Source organism: Biomphalaria glabrata, chromosome 13, assembly GCF_947242115.1.
Source record: "Biomphalaria glabrata chromosome 13, xgBioGlab47.1, whole genome shotgun sequence".
Lineage (NCBI taxonomy): Eukaryota > Metazoa > Mollusca > Gastropoda > Planorbidae > Biomphalaria > Biomphalaria glabrata.
The window spans coordinates 11,294,309-11,314,667 of record NC_074723.1 but is presented as its reverse complement, the minus strand read 5'-3'; the positions used below and the strand labels follow the sequence as shown (position 1 = coordinate 11,314,667).

The following is a 20,359-nucleotide window of genomic DNA, read 5'->3' as shown; positions in this document are numbered from 1 at the left end:
TCCTAGATCTTGCCTTTCAATGAAGATAACTCTTTTTTTTTTTTTTCATCTCTAGAAAGGGAAATAAATAAGGACGTTACTGGTAAAAGTGCTCAAGCCGCACGCTACTCAAAATGAGATCGTAAACCAAAACCTGTGTGCTCGGGTCTAAAAGACTCTTCCAGGATTGATTCATCTACAAAGTTAAAAGTTAATATTGAGGAGCTAAGAGGTCAGAGAAAAGGAAGAAGGGAGGGGAGAGGTGATAAAAACAAGATGGAAAGAGAGAATGAAATGTCAGAGATGCCAATGTTATCGACCGATATACTTTTGTTCGCTACATAAAATTCTTCTTTTCATTTAAGTTCATTGTTCTATTTTCTGAGAAAATTTTAACTTTTGAGTAAATTGCTGCCTGGCCGTGTGGTTTGCGCTTTGGGTCACGATGGTTCCGATCTCAAACTCCATCCGCTATCCTAAGGAAGGCTACGATGTAAAATCTTTACTTTTTGAAAGAACGTCAAATATTGAAGTCTTTAAAATTGTACACCTAAAACTAAGTGCTTTTAAAGTAAACAAAACAATTTTTAAAAAATATTTTAAAAGGGTTAGATCCATAGACTTATATATACTATATCTAAACTGGACATGGAGACTTTTTAACACTACAAAAAATGTGAAATTTTTTTAGAAAGTTGGATCAAGGCGTTGTTTTGTAAAGTAGTTAAGAGAAGTAAAGTTGTTGTTTTTTTTCAACCCTAACCTATGTAACACATAATTTAATTTTTAGATTTTTAGGGTTGAAAAAAACAACAACTTGACTTCTTTGAACTACTTGACAAAACAACGCCTTGATCCAACTTTCTACACAATGTTCACGAGCGATCAGTCGCGGATAAGAATGTATTTCCGGTTTCCAGTCTAGTAGTAGATATAAGTCTATGGTTAGATCCTTTTTAAATATTTTCTAATTTTTGTATTTCTCAAATATACATTTCACCTAAGTTTCCGTTCCTTAGCCTATCCCTAGTGCTGCCTTCACCATTAGGTCTCTTCAGCTATGACTTATGTTCCGAGCTTGCTAGGAAGGCCCCAAAAATGATTACAGAGATATTTTCCATCATTTTAAGGACAGGGCAAAGGAAAAAAAAATGGCCATCCAAGGGTCCCAAGGGCTTAGGGCCTTATCAAGGCTAAATCCGGCCCTGCACTGGGTTTCTTTTTCATGCCATTTTGTACCTCTCTGTTGTTTATTTGCCTGGTGTTGTCAAGGTATTTGATGTCCACCCCACACCGGAAGGGCGATCTTAATTAGCGATTTCAAACAAAAATCTCTTGTTTACTTTGAACGTACGTATCTCAAGCGTGTCCCTAGCCTATAAATAAAAGCCCGCATGTTTCATTCCAGCTGATCTCAAAGGTTTATAGCTTAGAACGCATCTAGTTCTGAAGATAGAATCTTTTCTTTCTATGGATTTGGCGGGAAAAAAAGTAAAAGAGTTGAATTGAATTTTTAAAAAAATGTTGAACATTTCTGTCCAATGTTTCAGTAAACAGGTAAGATTTAGATGATTCTAAATAATGATTGTTTTGGTTTGTTTTAAACAATTTTTTGTTATTTTAAGTTGTAGGGAAAACCTTCAATTACCGAGGAGATGTTGGGGTGTCTTGTTCAGGCTTTTTGTCATATGCCAGTGCAGCAAAAATACAAGTACATGTGTAAAAGAGAGGAAAAAAATACTTGAACAAAAGTTTCTAATAGGTGTCATTATATTCATTAGTTTGGATTAGTCATGGAATTAACATTTCTTTCCCTTGTTTGATACCAAACAAAATAATTAATAAACATAATAATTAACTAACCAATTATTATATCTTTTTATTGATTCTTGTTTGGTCAGGTACAAGAAATAATTGTGCATCCAAGATTGGGTGTGGGTGTATACACATTGTAACAGGCAGAGAGAGAGTGAGTTGTACAAACTAAGCCCAGCCAGTTCAACAATTAGCACGAACTTGACTTCAGAAAGGGTCACAGTCGAATCTCGGTCGCTAATAGATATTGTCGCCTCAAAGTCCTTATGCCAACGGATTAAAATAATACTTAAGCAAATTAAACCATCCATGATGTCACTAAATGTCGCGTTCAAAGTCCGTTAACTATATTGCGTCGCTAAGCTAAATAGGGACATTACATCAGGTATTAACACATTAATTCGGCTAATTGTTAACAAGGGCCTTCTGTGTCTGACACCAGGGCCGGATTTACCTGTGAGCAACATAAGCTGTGGCTTAGGGCCGCTAAATATATACATATAATATTTGGGATTATTGAGCATCCCAAAAAGGGCCCCGTATCTCAATCAGCTTAGGGTCTTTTCAAATAATAAATAAGGCCCTCTACGGAGTGAGGTTTAGTTGATTACTACTTGCTGGACTCAGAAAGGTAATTAGAACCTAAATTAATATTTTGGTCTCTAGCAAGAATTCATTCTCATGGGTTTGTGAGTTATCATTTCACCACTTCATCTGCAATCTTTTCCCCCAATATTTTTTTTCGTGGGAATGGGGAACAATGAGGTGAATAAAGCATAATATATATATTATTATATAATATATATATATATATATATATATATATATATATATATATATATATATATATATCAGAAATCTGCTTAGTTAAGAAGTGTTTTATTTTTCTTATTATTGTTGCTTTTATGTTTTATGTTTGTCACCATAACATATCTTAAATTATGAGATAAATAAAAAAAAAAAAAGATTCAAGACGAAGGTGTCACCCTCACAACCTCCACACCAAATTCTTTATAAAATTTGTAGTTGTTTTTATGTTTTATGTCTGTCACCATCACATTTCGAGGTTAACAATCTTCTCGGTGAATGTACTCGGGTTTATTTTCAAACGTCTGTAGCTATCCATTAGTCACGTGTACAATAGTACTTATGAGTAAAAGTATTCAATAGAGGACGACTACCTCGCCATGCTTTTGTAAAAGAGATCTTTCTCAGTCTGTGACTTCTAATGATTTTTATGACCCTGACGTCTGCCAGCCTCATTATCAAAGCATTGATCCCCCAAGAAGCTTACTTTCTAAGAGGTTCGTCTCTAGACCATTAATACATAGGTAGGTCACAAGTAAATATCTTGTTTTCATCAATACATTTTCATTCAAGAAAATGTATGAACTGTTTGTAAAAATAAATGATAGCATCCCTACATCTTCCTTCAAATATCAACGGGTAATTCAGAGGATTAAACAATAGATTCTCTTTTACAAAGCTTATATCAACTGACTCTGTATGTCTGTCTGTCAGTCTGTCTAAATGATGTTGGATTTTCACTGTCTTTTCTAGTTTACGAGATCTAAACGGGACGGACGAACAGACGGACAGACATTTCACACAAAACTAATAGCGTCTTTTCCCCTTTCGGGGGCCGCTAAAAATGGCAAATAAAATTTATTAAGATCTAGACTTTAAATGTTTTGCATTGGATTTTAAAACAAAAATGTCACTTGATTGAATGATTTCATTCATATGTTTTCATGTTCAATTCGTTTCACCCATTTTTGTTAATGTTCAGTAAATTGTTGACAACAGCTTCTCTTGTAGACGTTCAAATGTTAGGCCCAGGTCTAGATTGTTCATGTTTATTTTTATGTTCTTTAATGAATGCCGTTTGCCTCATTCCGTATAATCTGCCATTTGAACACGCCCTGTCCTTATCTTCGGGGGAAGAACTTTGTCGCAATTACCATTAGCAATGCTGTCGTGATTTGTTGGTTAGCCAAGGTGCGTATGAACTGAAAAAGGTACCTGCTGTGAGACTCAGTGATCCAATGATCTAATGATCTAGATCTCTCCCCCCCCCCCCAACACACACACACTAAAAATGTTTTATACTATTTTGTGATTATTCAGCATTATGGGTTAAAAAATATTGTCCAGTTTTGTGATTGTCTTTGTCAGAAAAATATTTACAGCTTTGGATTGCTGCCTGGTCGTGCGGTATGCGCTCTGAGCTGTCTTACGGTGGTCTCGACTGTCCCTGGTTCATATCCAGCCTAACCCTGACCCGTCGTCCTGCGGGAAGTTTGGACTAGGAAGTAGATTACATTGAACATTGGAGGAACATCTAACCTTGTTGTTTGACATTACAAGATTACATCTTGAATAGTTGAGAGATATTTGTTTCGGTGGCCAAAACCGCTTGGCCACCTAAAGGAAACGAAGTTGTGTTTGCTGAAGCTTTATCCTAGATACTTCCTGCGCTACAGGTAAAAAAAAAAAAAGATTTATTTGACAACTTTGAGAAATGAAGATGCTAGCAGTGGATGACGGTGGGCAGGGTTCAAACTTGGGACCATCGTACGACAGTTCGAGGAGCATAAAACACGACCAGGTAACCAGGACGCATGAACAGTTGCCATATGAGCATGAAAACAACAATCTTTAGAAAATTACACAGACCTTGACTGAAAAAACGTGAAAAAATTACATAGACCTTGACTGAAAAAAACGTGAAAAAATTACATAGACCTTGACTGAAAAAACGTGAAAAAATTACATAGACCTTGACTGAAAAAACGTGAAAAAATTACATAGACCTTGACTGAAAAAACGTGAAGACCACAATTGATTCACTGACATAAGATTAAAATTTTAAAAAGTATTTACCCGGTCCAGCTTTATAAACTAAAACAAGATTACAAAGAGAATTTGTGTTATCTTACAAACTCAGAGGCGGCCCGGTCGGATCCCTATCGAATCTGCCTATAAAGGTTAAATCAAATTTTCAATAGCTTTTAGTCTTTTTTTTAATCTAAACGTGACGAATAGACAGACCGACAGACAAAACGCACAAAAGGAAGCGACTTTTATCCTGATGGGGGCACTAAACAAAAAGTAAATAAAATCAGATTACTAAATGTTTTGAGGGAACTAATTTAGTACCACGTGACCGCGGCCGTCATGCCACTGCATGAAAGTCGCTGCACAAAAAGATGATTATAAACAAGATTACAAAGAGAGTTTGTGTTACACAAACTCAGAGGCGGCCCCCGTCGAAGTCGGATCCCTGTCGGATCTGCATATTCGCAAATAATATTCAAGAGGTGATTTAATTTTGATGTAAATTGTTTTACACGTTTCGGATGTTCCTTCAGAGTTGAAGATAATTACTTCCTAGTCCAAACCTCCCTCAGGACGACGGGGGATGGGAGCGGGCAGGGTTTGAACCCTGGGCCATCCATAAATCTGAACGACAGTCCAGCGCACAAACCGCACGACCAGGCAGCCATCCGATGGTCAAAAGTAATAATGTTTCAAAGATTCATTTGCCGTAAATTTAAATTTAAATTTAATAAAAAAAATAGTAGATTAGTTTTAGTATATTAAAATATTACAATATTGATCAAAACGTTTGGAAATGAAAATCTACACTTTTTTTTTACACTTTAAGTTTAGAAACTGAAATTCTACATCTTAATCTAGTCTATTTTAGTCTAAACTGGATCTAGAAATTCTAGATCTAGACTCTAAAATAATTTTAATTAGAATATAAATCCAGATCTAGATATACTGTAATAAAAATCTAGATCTAGTTTAAAAAATCTAGATTAGATCTAAATCAAGATATCATTCCTTTTTTAAACGCGAGTCACATAACGAGGCTTAATAAACATTACTATACCGAGTTCTTTTTTCATTTCATTTGAAGAATTAATTCCATATAACGTCAGAGGGAAAAAAAAAACACTACGTCACACGGCCTAGCTAGACTAAAAATCGCCTTCATCTATAAGAGCCATTTATCGAGTGTTCATTGACTTTGGTGCACCGAGTGCGTTCTTTAAGCATTTCATTTAAAGAATTCATTCCATATGACGTCAAAGGAAAAAAAACACTACGTCACACGGCCTAGCTAGAATAAAAATCGCCTTCATCATTACGAGCCTTTTATCGAGTGTTCATAGACATTGGTGCACCGAGTGCGTTCTTTTAGCATTTCATTTAAAGAATTCATTCCATATGACGTCAAAGGAAAAAAAAACACTACGTCACAAGGCCTAGCTAGACTAAAAATCACCTTTATCAACACGAGCCATTTCTCAAGTGTTCATAGACATTGGTGCACCGAGTGCGTTCTTTTAGCATTTCATTTAAAGAATTCATTCCATGTGACGTCAAAGGAAAAAAAAACACTACGTCACACGGCTTAGTTAGACTAAAGTATGTTTTCATTAATACAAGCAATTTTTTCGAGGGTTAATAGACATTGGTGCACCGAGTGCGTTCTTTTAACATTACATTTAAAGAGTCCATTCATATGACGTCAAAGAAAAAAAATTCCATTACCTCACAATAGGCTAGTACCGGTACCATAAAAAAAAATGTCTTTATTTACACGAGATATTTAACGAGGGTTCATAGACATTGGTGCACTGAGTTCTAATAGATATTATTTAAAAAGGATCAAAGCCACATTGTTTTTGCGTTTTGTCTGTCAGTCGGTCTGTCCGTTATCTTGATATAAAAAAAAACAACTAAAAGTTATTAAAAATTGATTAACCTTTATTTTACGTTTCAAAACATCTCAATAATTTTTAGGTATGAACACAATTGAAAAGTTTATATAATAGATAGTTCCGGATGTTTGTATAAATAGTAAAAGAAAAAGAGAATTTCAGATAAATGTTATACCGTTAATTAAATTTTTTGGATGGTCTCGTATAAAAATTAGATGTACTACAGCCACGTGGAGAGATTTTCATACCTTACTTTGGTGTTTGGATTCTGTTTTCCTTAAAAATCGGAACATAATATTAACGATAATTAGATTTTTTAATGTTTTAGGTAGAAAGTTAAATGTACTGTAAGAGAGTAGTGAGTTAAAATATTTTTCATAAAAATCCGTAAAAACATTATTTCGTAAATGAGAAGATTATTTGTTTATTAATTAGAAGAGGGAGTTCAAACAATTATTTGGCGTTAGTAGATTTTTAAATAAATTCGGAAATTTCTTGCGACGATTTGTAAGAAACAAAATCCGGAACTTTCTTTATCGATTACAAAACTTCTATGTTATGTTTTACAAGAAAATTAAATGTCTAAAAAGTAATTTTCAGTAATCAATTCTAGTAAATTACTTTTTTTAAAAGCCTTATGCGATTTCAAACAATCATTAGGCATAATTCATGTTTTATAAAACAATATCCGGAACATTTTTACACTTAATGAAATATAAGTCAGTATAGAGATTATGATTTAGCATTAATATGCTATTTACATAAAAAACGGAACAACATATTATTGATAATGTGTTTTTGCAACGTTTAAGCATGGAAATTGAATGTAATATAAGTTAGAAGAGCAAACAAACATTTGTTGGCGTTGATTAGTTTTGCAAAAAAAAAATCCGGAACAATCAATTTTAGATACTTAAAACTATTGAGATGTTATGGGAGGAACATTAAAGGGTAAATCAGATTTTCAATAGCTTTTAGAGTTCTAGTTTTTTAAATCTAATCGTGACGGACAGACCGACCAACAGACAAAACGCACAAAAATAAGCTTCTTTTATTCGGATGGGGGCACTAAACAAAAAATAAATAAAATCTGATTTTTAAAAAAAGTTTAAGGAATTGGTTTAGCACCTGGTCATGTTGCGACGTTACGCTACTGCACGAAAATCGCTGCATAGAAAGTCCATTTAAAAAAATGTGCGGGATATTTACATACAAAGTGCATTATTAGCCTTTATAAACAAACAGAAATGTTTTCTTTTAATTTTAGCAGCTAGTTGACCAGAAAAAACGTCTTTAACTATTATTTGTATTTGTTGTAAACATTTCCTGTACATTTTAAAATATATTTGACTTAGTGATACTGAAAATACACAAAAATTGTCCATCCTTGTTAGCATATTGTAACATTGCCTCCCTTACATTTACGTAATTGTTTTAGAATTGGTGTATTTTTATGAAAAAATCGCTTGCATAATTAATTTTATAAATTAAACGGTTTGCTTTTAGAAAACCAAAAGTAGCCGTTGCACCTAAACTTTTCAAGCCGGATTTAATGATGAAATAATATTTTTCATATCTCTTCTAATTTTCGAGATCTGAGTGTGACAGACGGACAGACGGACAGACGGACATTTTGCACAAACCTAATAGCGGCTTTTTCCCCTTACGGGGGCCGCTAAAAATGTGTGTGACATTTACATACAAAATGCATTCGTAGCCTTTATAAACAAACATAGATGTTTTGTTTTAATTTTAGTATGATTATGACCAGTTGGGAAAGGAATTGGTGGAGAAATAAGGGGATATCTATGTCAAGGTTACCGTGATCGCTTTTTAAAAAGCATTTATAAAAAAAAAAGGTTTGAATAACCAGATGCGAACTCGAGAGCTCAAGCCTATTTATGCCTCCTTGGACTGTAACACTAACCACTGAGCCAAGGAAGAGTTTATGAAAATAGAAGGTTTTATCATTTTATTGTTGATTGCAAATTTTAAATCGGCAAAGTATTTCTTTCTACATAGTTTAAAGGGGAATAATTCAACATATACCACCACATCCGTCAAGTACGATTTCTTTCCTTTGTTTGATTCCAAAACAAAATGATTAAGTTAATTAACTAATTGTTTTTGTTTTTTTATTGATTCTTGTGTTGCCAGGTTAAAGAAATAATTTTTCAAATTTCAACTTGATCCGACTTTGGGTGAAAACTTTTAGATGCCTAAATAACGCTAAAGGGCCAACCTTTTTGTTATATAAGCCGAGGGAATGGTGGCAAATGACCTTCCAAACACATTCAAGGCCCTACACATTCCTTAGAAGATACTGCTGCAGACCTGCCACGTCATTAGAAAATTCGTCTGTGGAAACTGTGCAAGGGGCTATAAATAACGAGCCTTGACCTTGACAGCGTCTGATAAACTATACTAATGCTAACGGATGAAGTTGTGTAGTACTGCTAGCCAACAAAATGTGAACTAAGAAAGCTCGAGATGGTCACAAACAAAGCTGAACAAGAACAAACGTAAAGATCTTGAAAGAAATTATAGATTTAGGCTGTCAGTAAGACCTTCACCTTTCTTCAGAGAAAAAATATAAACCATACAACTCTAGCTTTGATTGGCCAACTATTTTGACTGTGTAGGAAAACACATGGCAGAAATTGGTTTGTGAAAAAGACAGTTGGAGAGTTATCACGAAGATCGCTGGATACACTTTGAAGACCTTGCCGATAAAAGGCACAACCTGGTTAAAGAAAACTTAAGTAAAAGCAAGCTCAGCGGACAACGGTATCAGATCTGTGTAGTTAAATACTTCACGACTACACTCATCACAATTCTTCGGACTCGAAGATAAAGGGCTTATAGAAGAACACGGTAATGTTGGTGCTCGCCTCTCCTTTGTAACAAAACTCAATATCTAATGTCGAAAGCACATTAAAGAAAGACATTACTATTTGAGTAATAGTATACTATATAGTTCAAGGCTTAAGTCGCGGGGTCTACGTCTTTAAAGAAGATTATTAAGAGGTAAATTCTTGCTATTCAAAGTAACTGCTCTTGACCTCTGAAAGGTCAGTCTGGAGGGACGAAGGAAATGAAACTCGGCGACCAGCGTGCTCGACGCCATAGCCTGATGGGGGATTTCCCGATGTAATGGGCCAGTGTCACGTATGGCTACATCTATAGCACGAACGTACACATTGCTTTTCACGTCTGCTGGTTGGCCAGATTTTCAAGAAACCTCTAGTTCAATCGAGTTTTTATTTTTATAGTTTGGACTAGAGTCCTAGACAAATACAATCCTAGGAGGAAAGATCAATATAGTTGGATACTTTTTTTTTTAGGTGTACTAATTAGTAAATAACATATTAATTCTATAAATTCAAGGAACTTCTGTTCATTTTGGGTCCCTTTGACCAGATGTTAATTTAGCAGATATTTTTCTTGCTTATGTTAATCAATTCAATGCATGCTCCAATAGTATTAGTTTGATGTCGACGGTTGAAACAAGTGTGATATTGTGACTAGTAAATAGTGTTCCATCGTCTATCAACACTAAATGATGTCATGTCTTGTCATCACTACAGCTGTGGGTCAGGTATGTTAGTTCTGTTTGGCGCATTATACATGCGTAAAGCAAAGGTACGGACTTACCATAGTGCAAGACTGCCCATCCGCACAGGGCCATTCCCTTTTAATATATAAGTCCGTACCTTTGTAAAGTAAATATGGAAATGAGAGTAAATGGAAAAGTACTCAGTTCCTTTCAGCGCTAATATGACCTATTTTTAGTCTTATTAACATTATTATATGTGGCTTCTTCCTGTCTCGGAAGACAATGGATGCGCCCAGGTGAGTCACTGGCTTTGGTTTCGTCTTGAGACGGGGCAGAATCTGGAGTGACTGATCAAGCCAATTGTGAATTCCAGATTCGGCTTGATTAACATTATCAATCTCTTATATACTAGCAGTACATACCGGCTACGCCCATTGATTTTCGCTAGAACCAATTCGTAAAGTGCTCATTCTTCCCTAGTGCCATTACAGAATGGAATGGGTTGCCTGATTCAGCCAGGAAAACCAACGACTTAACAGAGTTTAAGTCATTGATAAACATACATGACTAGATTGACACATGAAATGTGTAGGACGTAAATGTCTTCTTTTTTTGAAGTAACGTCTGTAATATATAAGATAAGATAATATTTCTTCACAAGCTTTATATTGTTTATTATGGCCGAAACATCCCCACATTTTTTTAATAAACGGACAATGTTTTAACAATCAACCTAACATATGTTTTTTAGCCCGTGAATTAGTGTAACTGTTATTTCACGACCTGCTATCTATTTCCTTCTCTCTCTCTCTCTTTCTCTCTCTCTCTCTCTCTTTTCTCTCTCTCTCTCTCTTTTCTCTCTCTCTCTCTCTCTCGTCTTTTTTTTTTCGTTTTTTTACCTGCGCATCGTAATTTCTCCCACATAGTCTTTTGACTTGATTTGGAAAGAGCTGCTTCATAATGCACCCCGACAAGTCAACGCTTTCATATTTTGGGCCCGTTAGTACAAGCAACAAAAGTCCTTCGTATACCTTCCCGTTGACCTTTCTACATTGACCTTGGTGTTTTTGTACTCTACATAACAAGTATATCAATTGGGCTTTATTAATTGTAGACCTAATCGTTTATTTGACTCCACTTAAATGTAGCGAAATGACAAGAGATCTAGATTTATCTTTTCAATGCTATTAGGATTAGTTCTTGTTGTTGTTTGACATTGTTACAAAGTATCCTTACTTGCTCTCTCTCTCTTTCTTTTTTTTTTTCCTCTCTCTCTTTCTCTCTCTCGAAAAAAAAAAAAGAAAAAGACTTTAGATCTATCTTATTAATGCTATTAGGAACGATTTTTTTTTATTTTGACTGCGTCTAAAAGGAAGTGGAAATGACGTAAGGCATATAAAAAATAAGTAGATTTAGGGGAAAAGAAAACAAAAATGCTTTAAAAGTACGGATTTTTTTTTTTTTTTTGCTTCTATACAAACTGCAGCCTTTGGAGTAAATACAGAAAATACCGAAAATAAAATACAAAGATTTGTGAGAGCTTGCGGCTTCAGTTAGTCATCAGTGGCTACACGACTTCTTAATTTTTTATTTTTTTTTAGGTAATGAATTATTTTTCTGAAAAGAGTTTAACTGCAATTTGATCTTTTTTAAAAAGAAAAAAAAACAGCCCGAAAATGACCTCCTGAAAATAAATTCCATGTGCTGTGATTTAATTAACAAAATGTTTTCTTAGTCAACAAATGACGAGCCCACGCAGTCTCGGAGAAAACTAGAAATTCTAAACTGTCTCGTGTCTCCTTCTATTATGTACGCAACGCAGGGTCTCTTTCTAATAGTTTCTAGGGACAAGTTTGTTTACTTTTTAGCTCCGTAATACATTTCAACAAGACCTTTTTCTTCCAGCGTTTAGCTTCTGTAGGCCTAATGACCTATTACAAAAGTAGACTAAATGATGACAAATATCTCATACTTGTTTTCTCTCAGTGATTACATTCTCGGTGTAATTCATTCTTAAACATACTGAAGAGATCGATTATAGTTCAAATGTCATGCCAGTTAATGATAATGTCGAAAAAATATTTTGAGGATTCATAAATTGATGTTTAGACCCACTAGAATTTATTGCAAATTTAATACTAACCAACAAATGTAACAAAAATACTATAACTTTTAGAAAGATTTTGGACAGTCTTAAGTCAAGTTATTACTTATGTACACATATACTTCAATACTTGTAGCGGCCTCTCTACCTCTCGAGCTCTTTACATCTCGAGCTCATAAGCCGCTCTGACTCTTCACTTTTAGAACTTATAGGCCTCCCAACATCTCAAGCTCATAGGCCAATCATCATTTCGAACTTATAGGCCTCTCAACATCTCAAGCTCATAGGCCTATCATCATTTCAAACTTATAGGCCTCTCAACATCTCAAGCTCATAGGCCTTTCATCATTTCGAACTTATAGGCCTCTCAACATCTCAAGCTCATAGGCCAATCATCATTTCGAACTTATAGGCCTCTCAACATCTCAAGCTCATAGGCCTATCATCATTTCGAACTTATAGGCCTCTCAACATCTCAAGCTCATAGGCCAATCATCATTTCGAACTTATAGGCCTCTCAACATCTCAAGCTCATAGGCGTATCATCATTTCGAACTTATAGGCTTCTCAACATCACAAGCTCATAGGCCTATCATCATTTCGAACTTATAGGCCTCTCAACATCACAAGCTCATAGGCCTATCATCATTTCGAACTCAAGATCTCGAGTCCGTAGGCCTATTGTTAAGCTCGTATTGTATTTCTGAGCACTGACCTAGATTGTAATGAATTTTAAACGACCCAGTGTGAGAGTGAAGGGAATCGATGAGCAGGATTTATATTGCCCTCCTCAATTGAAGAACGGTAATTGATAGATTGGGTAGATTTCCAATTCAAGTTACCGTAAATCCACTAATTGTTGGCTTCACTCATCAACCTGATTGAGCTAGGAACCCAGTGACAATTAACTATAAATAACCAAAAACGCTCTCCGGACAGTTTATGATCTTAGTCACATTCTTTCTAACCACCCACAACCTTTTTAAAAACAGTATCTAAAAAATGAAAATATTTTTTGTTACTGATTGGAAACATTTACAGACAAAAGCAAACTAACGGGATTCACTGGCCCAGAGGCTGCTTTAGGGGGTAGCGAGTAGCCTCACAACTAAGGGGGAGGGGCAATAAAAAAATATTTTGTCACCGTCACCCCAGCGTACAAATATTTGTGGCCCTGATATGTCACTCGCCCAGAGCCATGCGCACTGCTAAGGCCGCCTCTAACTGGTCGTTAGGGCCTGGGTAATATGCGTCAATAAGTCACGCTCATGCTACTTTTTGTTTTTTGAGGCAGTGATTTAAAAAACAACAAAACTTGTATAATATTTCAATTTACCATGAATGTTTATATGGGCTAAACGTAGGATAATGTCATTCATTCAAAAACAGTTTCGCGTCTACGTCAGTTTTAAACCAAGTCATAATAAAATTAGCCAAAATCGATTATATTCTAGAGTTCTTATCAAAGATCCTTATTAGTTTCCAAACATTACCATATAAAATGTCCAATCTTAAGAATGGATAACAAAAAAAAATGTGGACATGATGGTTACCTATTATCGACACATTTCCCTCGTACGGTTTGCTATTTCACTGATACACTTTTGTCTGGAGTTCCCATCAGGCCAGTTGGGTCACGTGACGAGGAAGCCAGGGAAAGAAAGCGTGCGTCTAAGTGCTATTTTATGGAGCTCTCAATGGCATTTTTTTCGGGGGGAGTGGGAGTTGTAAAGGGGGGGGGGGGGGAGAACTGTTAGGCCTGGATGTAGCAGTGACAGCTCTTCTGGACAAGGAGTGCATCTAGAGAAAATATGAGATTGAAATTTCATTTTTTTTTTTTTTAAATATGTCCGGTAATCGGAATGTTGTGTTTCTGTTGTTATGTTTGTTTTTCTTCAGTCAGTGTTACTCCACCTCCCCCCTTTGTCCTTAGAGGTTATTTCATGTTTTACAAGTTAAGATATAATAGACTCACAGCGGCTTAGTTCTCTTTCAGCCTTTATATAGAGTCTAATTCAGGGGTTCTCAACCTGTGGGTCGCGACCTTTTTGGGGGGGTCGATTGACGATTTGCCAGGGGTCGCCTAAGACCATCGAAACTATGGATTTTTATTGTCTATTCTTCTATTGCTGTATCTGTGTGTGGAAGGGGGGTCGCGTCAGAGTGGGGGATTGTAAAAAGGGGTCGACGAGCTTAAAAGGTTGAGAACCGCTGCTCTAGTAGGAGTCAACGACCATCTACAACAACCAGTATATTACGAAGTAGTAAATATCACCCAAAGCGGTCCTAGCCTTAATGAAGGTTAACTTCATCACTCCCCAGACTTGTCCAAATGCAAAGGGTTAAAGGAAGTAGAACGTACAAACTGAAATAACGTTTCGTTCTATTTAACCCTAACAGAATCAGACTATGTAAAAAAACAATTATATAAACAAATGTATAGTGGCTCTTTTTAGCTGCACAGCAACATGTCATGGCTTTTTATTGGTTCTTATATATACATATAAAACCATATAGTGTTTGTAAAACTTGAAATAGCTTGAAGAATTTCTTTTGTTAACAACACTAAATATCACTTTAACTAGAGTATAAGCAAATTCAACTTGAGATGAAATGCAATAAATATAGCAGACATTAGTAACGATTTAAAATGGTATTCTAAACAAAATCTGACTCACCATAATGACACGTAATGCCTGGTCGTGCGGTTTGCGCGCTGGACTGTCGTTTGGATTTATCGATGGTCCCGGGTTCAAACCCTGCCCGCTCCCATCCCCCGTCGTCCTGTGGGAGGTTTGGACTAGGAAGTAAACTATCTTCAACTCTGAAGGAACATCCGAAACATATAAAACACTTAAAACAAACGTATTTTCAGTCTGGCGTTCTGGAGTGGTCTCCCCTACCTAAGACCGCTGACGACAATGCCGCTTATCTTGCATCATTCAGAACCAATCGCTAACTTCTTCCCACCGTCACCATGGAAACACACATACACTCCATAACACTGGCACCACATTGATGCCTTAAAATAACAAGGCCTGTTAGTGATTATTGGTATACAAGTTGAGATCGACTGAAATAAATTATTATTTTTACATTTTCCAGCCTCGTTTTTATAGTCTAAGCCAGCGGTTCTCAACCTTTTAAGCTCGGCGACCCCTTTTTACAATTCCCCACTCTGCCGCTACCCCCCCCCCCCCCCCCAGACACACACATACAGCAATAGAAGAGTAGGCAATAACAATTCATATTTTCGTTAGTCTTAGGCGACCCCTGGCAAATGGTCAATCGACCCCCAAGGGGGTGGCGACCCACAGGATGAGAACCTCTGGTCTAAGTAGAAGCGTAGTGAGGGGGGGCAAGGGGGTGCGATGCCCCGAGCGCTACCCTCAGGGGGGTACCACACACAGAGAGGCGCCTATATATGTTCATGGTAAAAGGGGAAGGGGGCGCCAATAAAGTACCTTGCCCCGGGCGCACATTTTGCTCACTACTCCTCTGAGTTTAATTTTACATCCCTAAAAAAGGCACCATCATTTTCCTAAAGGCCCCCTCCACTCTATCCCCTACTCGGCCTATTGATATTAAACATTCAACACATTTGAAAAACAAATGTTAAACCCAGGCCTAAAGAGCAAGTGTTAAACTGCACGACATAACGCTTTGGGTTATAAAGAGCTCTTCAATTGTACTGCAATCTATACCCTCCTTAAAGATCACACGATCTAGCTATTGAAAGGTGATTAGAGCAGCTAAATCTGGGAGGATGTAATGGCTTCAGTAATTGTAGAATCAGTCCCTGACACCGGTGCTAGAGGTCACAACTTTCTACGCTGTCTTTCAACACCTAGCTTTCGTGTTTTTTTTTTCCCTTATAGTTCTTTCTCTTGTTGACACTCGTGTTAGAAGGGCAGGTATCTATGTAGCAGATGTCAGATAGATGTCATGGGGGAATTATGTTAGGAGGGGGGTTAATATGGTACGCCTATTCATCTATGATTATATGGGTAATCGATCTATCAATTGATTGCAAGTAATGGTTTCGTACAGTGCTGGATCGAGACTAGAATGGGAAGAGAGAGTTTAGCGTCCCCTCCCTGACGTGTGCAAGGTATTTGGTTAAGAAGTGCTAATACCGTCGGGGGAAAGTTGTAATGCAACAGAGTCTACGTAAGTACATTCAATATTGATACAACAAGGACAGAAAAGATTTATACAAAATTATTATCAAGACTTAGTCAGTGAAGGTTTATGTTTTCATAAAAGATTTACACAACGAAGATATCAAGACAGTTCAGATGCAAAGCTTTGTTTTTATATTTACCTGCCTATGAGGCAGATGAGGAGTCCAACACAATGACCAACCGACTTCAATAATTCCAATTTTTAAGAACCTATCAGGTATGGACTTATAAAATTCGCCTTTTCTTTACTTAGATTTAAACTTCAGACTAATGGATTAGAAGTCTTGTGCTTTATCACTCGACCACCATAACTCTAAAAGGAATGTAAGATGTGCGAGAAAGAGTGGCGAAAACCGCTTGGCTATCTATCAGAGGGGCTTGAGTTCGAAACCTTACTCGAGCAGTGTTTGCTGGGGGCCTAGAGGTAAATTTTGTCCATTTTTTATTTCGAGAGTTGATCTTTTCCCTTTGCAACAGCAATGTGACTAACAGACCAATCCTTGACCCACATTCATTGTCACAAGATGTGGTTTTAAAAACTCGATGCTGCAAAAGTTTTCCGCTTCGTCCTTCCTTGTGTGTGTGATCCAGTAACCCTCGTTCAAGCTTGGTGGTTTCGTTCTTCTTTCCTCCTATTTCCCAACTGTTAATAATACAAGGAAATAATAATAGTAATAATAATAATAATGATAATAACAATAAACTGTTAAAGGGACTACGATGAATTGTGTTTGTCTTCAACGAAACTCCAACCTGGCAGAGAATGAAGACTCGTTCGTTTCTAGCACAATAATAAGGATTGTCTTCGAGACCGAGGATTAATGAAGAATGCAGTATTTCCCCTGGCTACTCAGCCCCACCTGCGACCTATTTATTTTTCCACACCAAGCGCAGGTATAACCATTGTCCGCCGGTGGTCCATTTAGATTTTCTTTTCGCCGTCTGCGTCTGTCCTCGGCAGAGGATTTTCTCAAATGTGTATCCCGCGACCCTTTGAAAGTGACCTCCAGCTGTCTGAAGCCGCCTGCAACCAGGTGCTCTCATTTATGCAGAGTATTTTTTAAGAGATAATTGGCTCGTGCAATCTCTTCATTTTGCGTTGTTTAATTGGTAGATTGCCTAGCATAAATAATTATTGTCAGACTATTTCCTATGAAGCAGTACTTCAGTAGCAACGACTCTTTTAATCAAATGAATTTTAAATGTCAATACATTTTTATTTCATTTTGACTTGTCACGTTAGTTTCATTTAAAAAAAAAATATATTAATATAACATTTTGTTCACATGAAATATCAGATTAGAGCTACAACAAAAAGGGACGATATTAATCTTGTCTTTGCTAATCGATCAGGCTACAGCTTTTGGATAAACTAATTATTGTCCAGTAATGAATAAAATGCTGCTGAGACATGAGCTAAAAAAAACAAACAATATAATTTTAAAATGTTCAATTACTTGAGTTTCTATTTCGGATGTCTGCAAAACATGGGGATCTGGATGGCTCCAAAACATGGGGATCATGTTGTTGTTTTTTTTTAGTTTAAATTGATTCAATTTGTTGGAAGAAAAATTGTTGGATTTTTCTTTAAATTTATGTTGAAGCTCGAGCCAAAGTGTTTTTTTTTCTGTAATTAAATTCATTGATAGAAGAATTATTATGATTTAAAATTTATGTATTTTAAGACTTTTTCAAAACGTTTTAATTCGATAGCAATTTAAAAAAAGAAATCGACACATCTGCATTTTATATTCTAGAAAGTGCACATTTTTTAATTCCATGCGGAAGGATAAAATAAAAACTGTGCGTGATAGAGACCTAGGAAGGTAAGTTTGGACAACGAGGTGAACAAAGCTGGGCTGACTCCTCACTAAACAAGAAATTCATTTTGAGCATTGAACACATGTATAACTTTTGTGAACCATTTCCTTTGAAATCATAATTGTAATTGTCACATTGTATACACGTCAGCGATGCCAGAGAACTATAAACAGGACATTTTTATTACTCTTTATTTTAGAAACAATTTGATTTATCTCCAAACTAAGGAATGAAATAATTGTTCAGTTCATTCGTTACTCATTCAATAATTTGTTCAAGTCTGTTGGGTGGGACGGGAAAAAAACGCACAAGCCTCGGCGATTTGGTCAGTTAGAGAGCCGCCCTATGAAGGTCGAAGCGGGATTCTGCAACTACTTTCAAGCTCCTTATGAGAGAAAGAAAGTTGGCAAAATTTGTATCTGTGCATTAGCGGTGATGAAATGTTCATCAATCATTGATCATGTTCTGCCCTGGAGATTCATGCGCACTATATTGAATGATCTCTCTAGGTAGTCGTACGTAATATGAGACCAAAGTGTGTCTCCTCATTCGGCCGAGGCCTTGTGATGTCATTACATAGAGAGAGAGCATTGAGATTTCTTTCTCATTACCCGACCACGGATTAGCTTACAGTAATTGTGTTAACTTTTTACAAAGGTTTTAATACACTTTCGTTTGGCTTCTAATTTTTACACAAATCTGAGATTCTAAATAAAAAATAAATGTTTTATTTTTATTAATTTGTTAAGTTTGTTACAAAACTTATATCAGCTCTGTTTGTCTGTCCGTCTGGTAAAAAGTTTGTACCCGTTATTTCTCCCAAACCCAATCTCGGATCAAGCTGAACAATGTTTCTTTTTTTTTTGTCCCACCCAATAGACTTTAAAAGTTATTTTATAAACAGCAAGTGAATAATACGATTGATTCTTTCCTTGTTGTGGATATAGACAATGTAATGATGTCAAGGTGAAGTCCTGGTAGCTGTGTTCGAGTGATATAATATGCTTTTTAATTAGTCTATTTAACCGATGTCTTTTTGCCAGTGAAGTATAACTAAACCAGCCGGAGATGGCTAAGGTAATGATTGTACTAAACCACATTTCTATAGTAAAGACTTCACAGTTACTGTCGCATTCATTGTCCGTGTTTATTTGTGCGTCTCCTAACTTTAAACAGATCTTCATTACAGCTAAGCAAACTTTATTTTGTTCGTGCACTATTTTTAGGAAATTTCTTAAACCTAGTTCTAGGTATTTTCATCTGAGTGTGCACCGCTCAAGAATAAGCATACATTTTTTTCTGGGAAGGGGGCGGTACGGGAGTAGATAACGCTAGAGTGCTACGCCTGATTGAACAATATTCTGTGTATTATTGGATTCGATCATGCGAGCAAAATGACAGGTTAATAGGATGGGTATTACAGGAGATGATGGATGGCATGCAGAAGGAAGGGATTTTTTTTTTCAATAGCTCAGGCTACAAACAATAAATCATCTCTCTGAACGTTCTACATCACATGTCAAAGACAGATGTCTCAACTGTTTGTTACTGGCCAAAGAAAGATGTCTCAACTGTTTGTTACGGACAAAAGACAAATGTCTCAACTGTTTGTTACTGGCCAAAGACAGATGTCTCAACTGTTTGTTACTGGCCAAAGAAAGATGTCCCAACTGTTTGTTACTGGCCAAAGAAAGATGTCTCAACTGTTTGTTACAGACAAAAGACAGATGTCTTAACTGTTTGTTACTGGCCAAAGAAAGATGTCTCAACTGTTTGTTACAGACAAAAGACAGATGTCTCAACTGTTTGTTACTGGCCAAAGAAAGATGTCTCAACTGTTTGTTACTGGCCAAAGAACGATGTCTCAACTGTTTGTTACGGACAAAAGACAAATGTCTCAACTGTTTGTTACGGACAAAAGACAAATGTCTCAACTGTTTGTTACTGGCCAAAGAAAGATGTCTCAACTGTTTGTTACAGACAAAAGACAGATGTCTCAACTGTTTGTTACTGGCCAAAGAAAGATGTCTCAACTGTTTGTTACTGGCCAAAGAACGATGTCTCAACTGTTTGTTACGGACAAAAGACAAATGTCTCAACTGTTTGTTACGGACAAAAGACAAATGTCTCAACTGTTTGTTACTGGCCAAAGAAAGATGTCTCAACT

At 36.3% G+C, this 20,359-nt stretch overlaps 1 protein-coding gene across 5 annotated transcripts in view; it reads left to right on the top strand.

Annotated features, from left to right (window-relative positions):
* The window catches only part of LOC106074337 (uncharacterized), a 435,581-nt gene that overhangs the window by 389,074 nt on the left and 26,148 nt on the right, over positions 1-20,359 (top strand). The window lies entirely within an intron of this gene.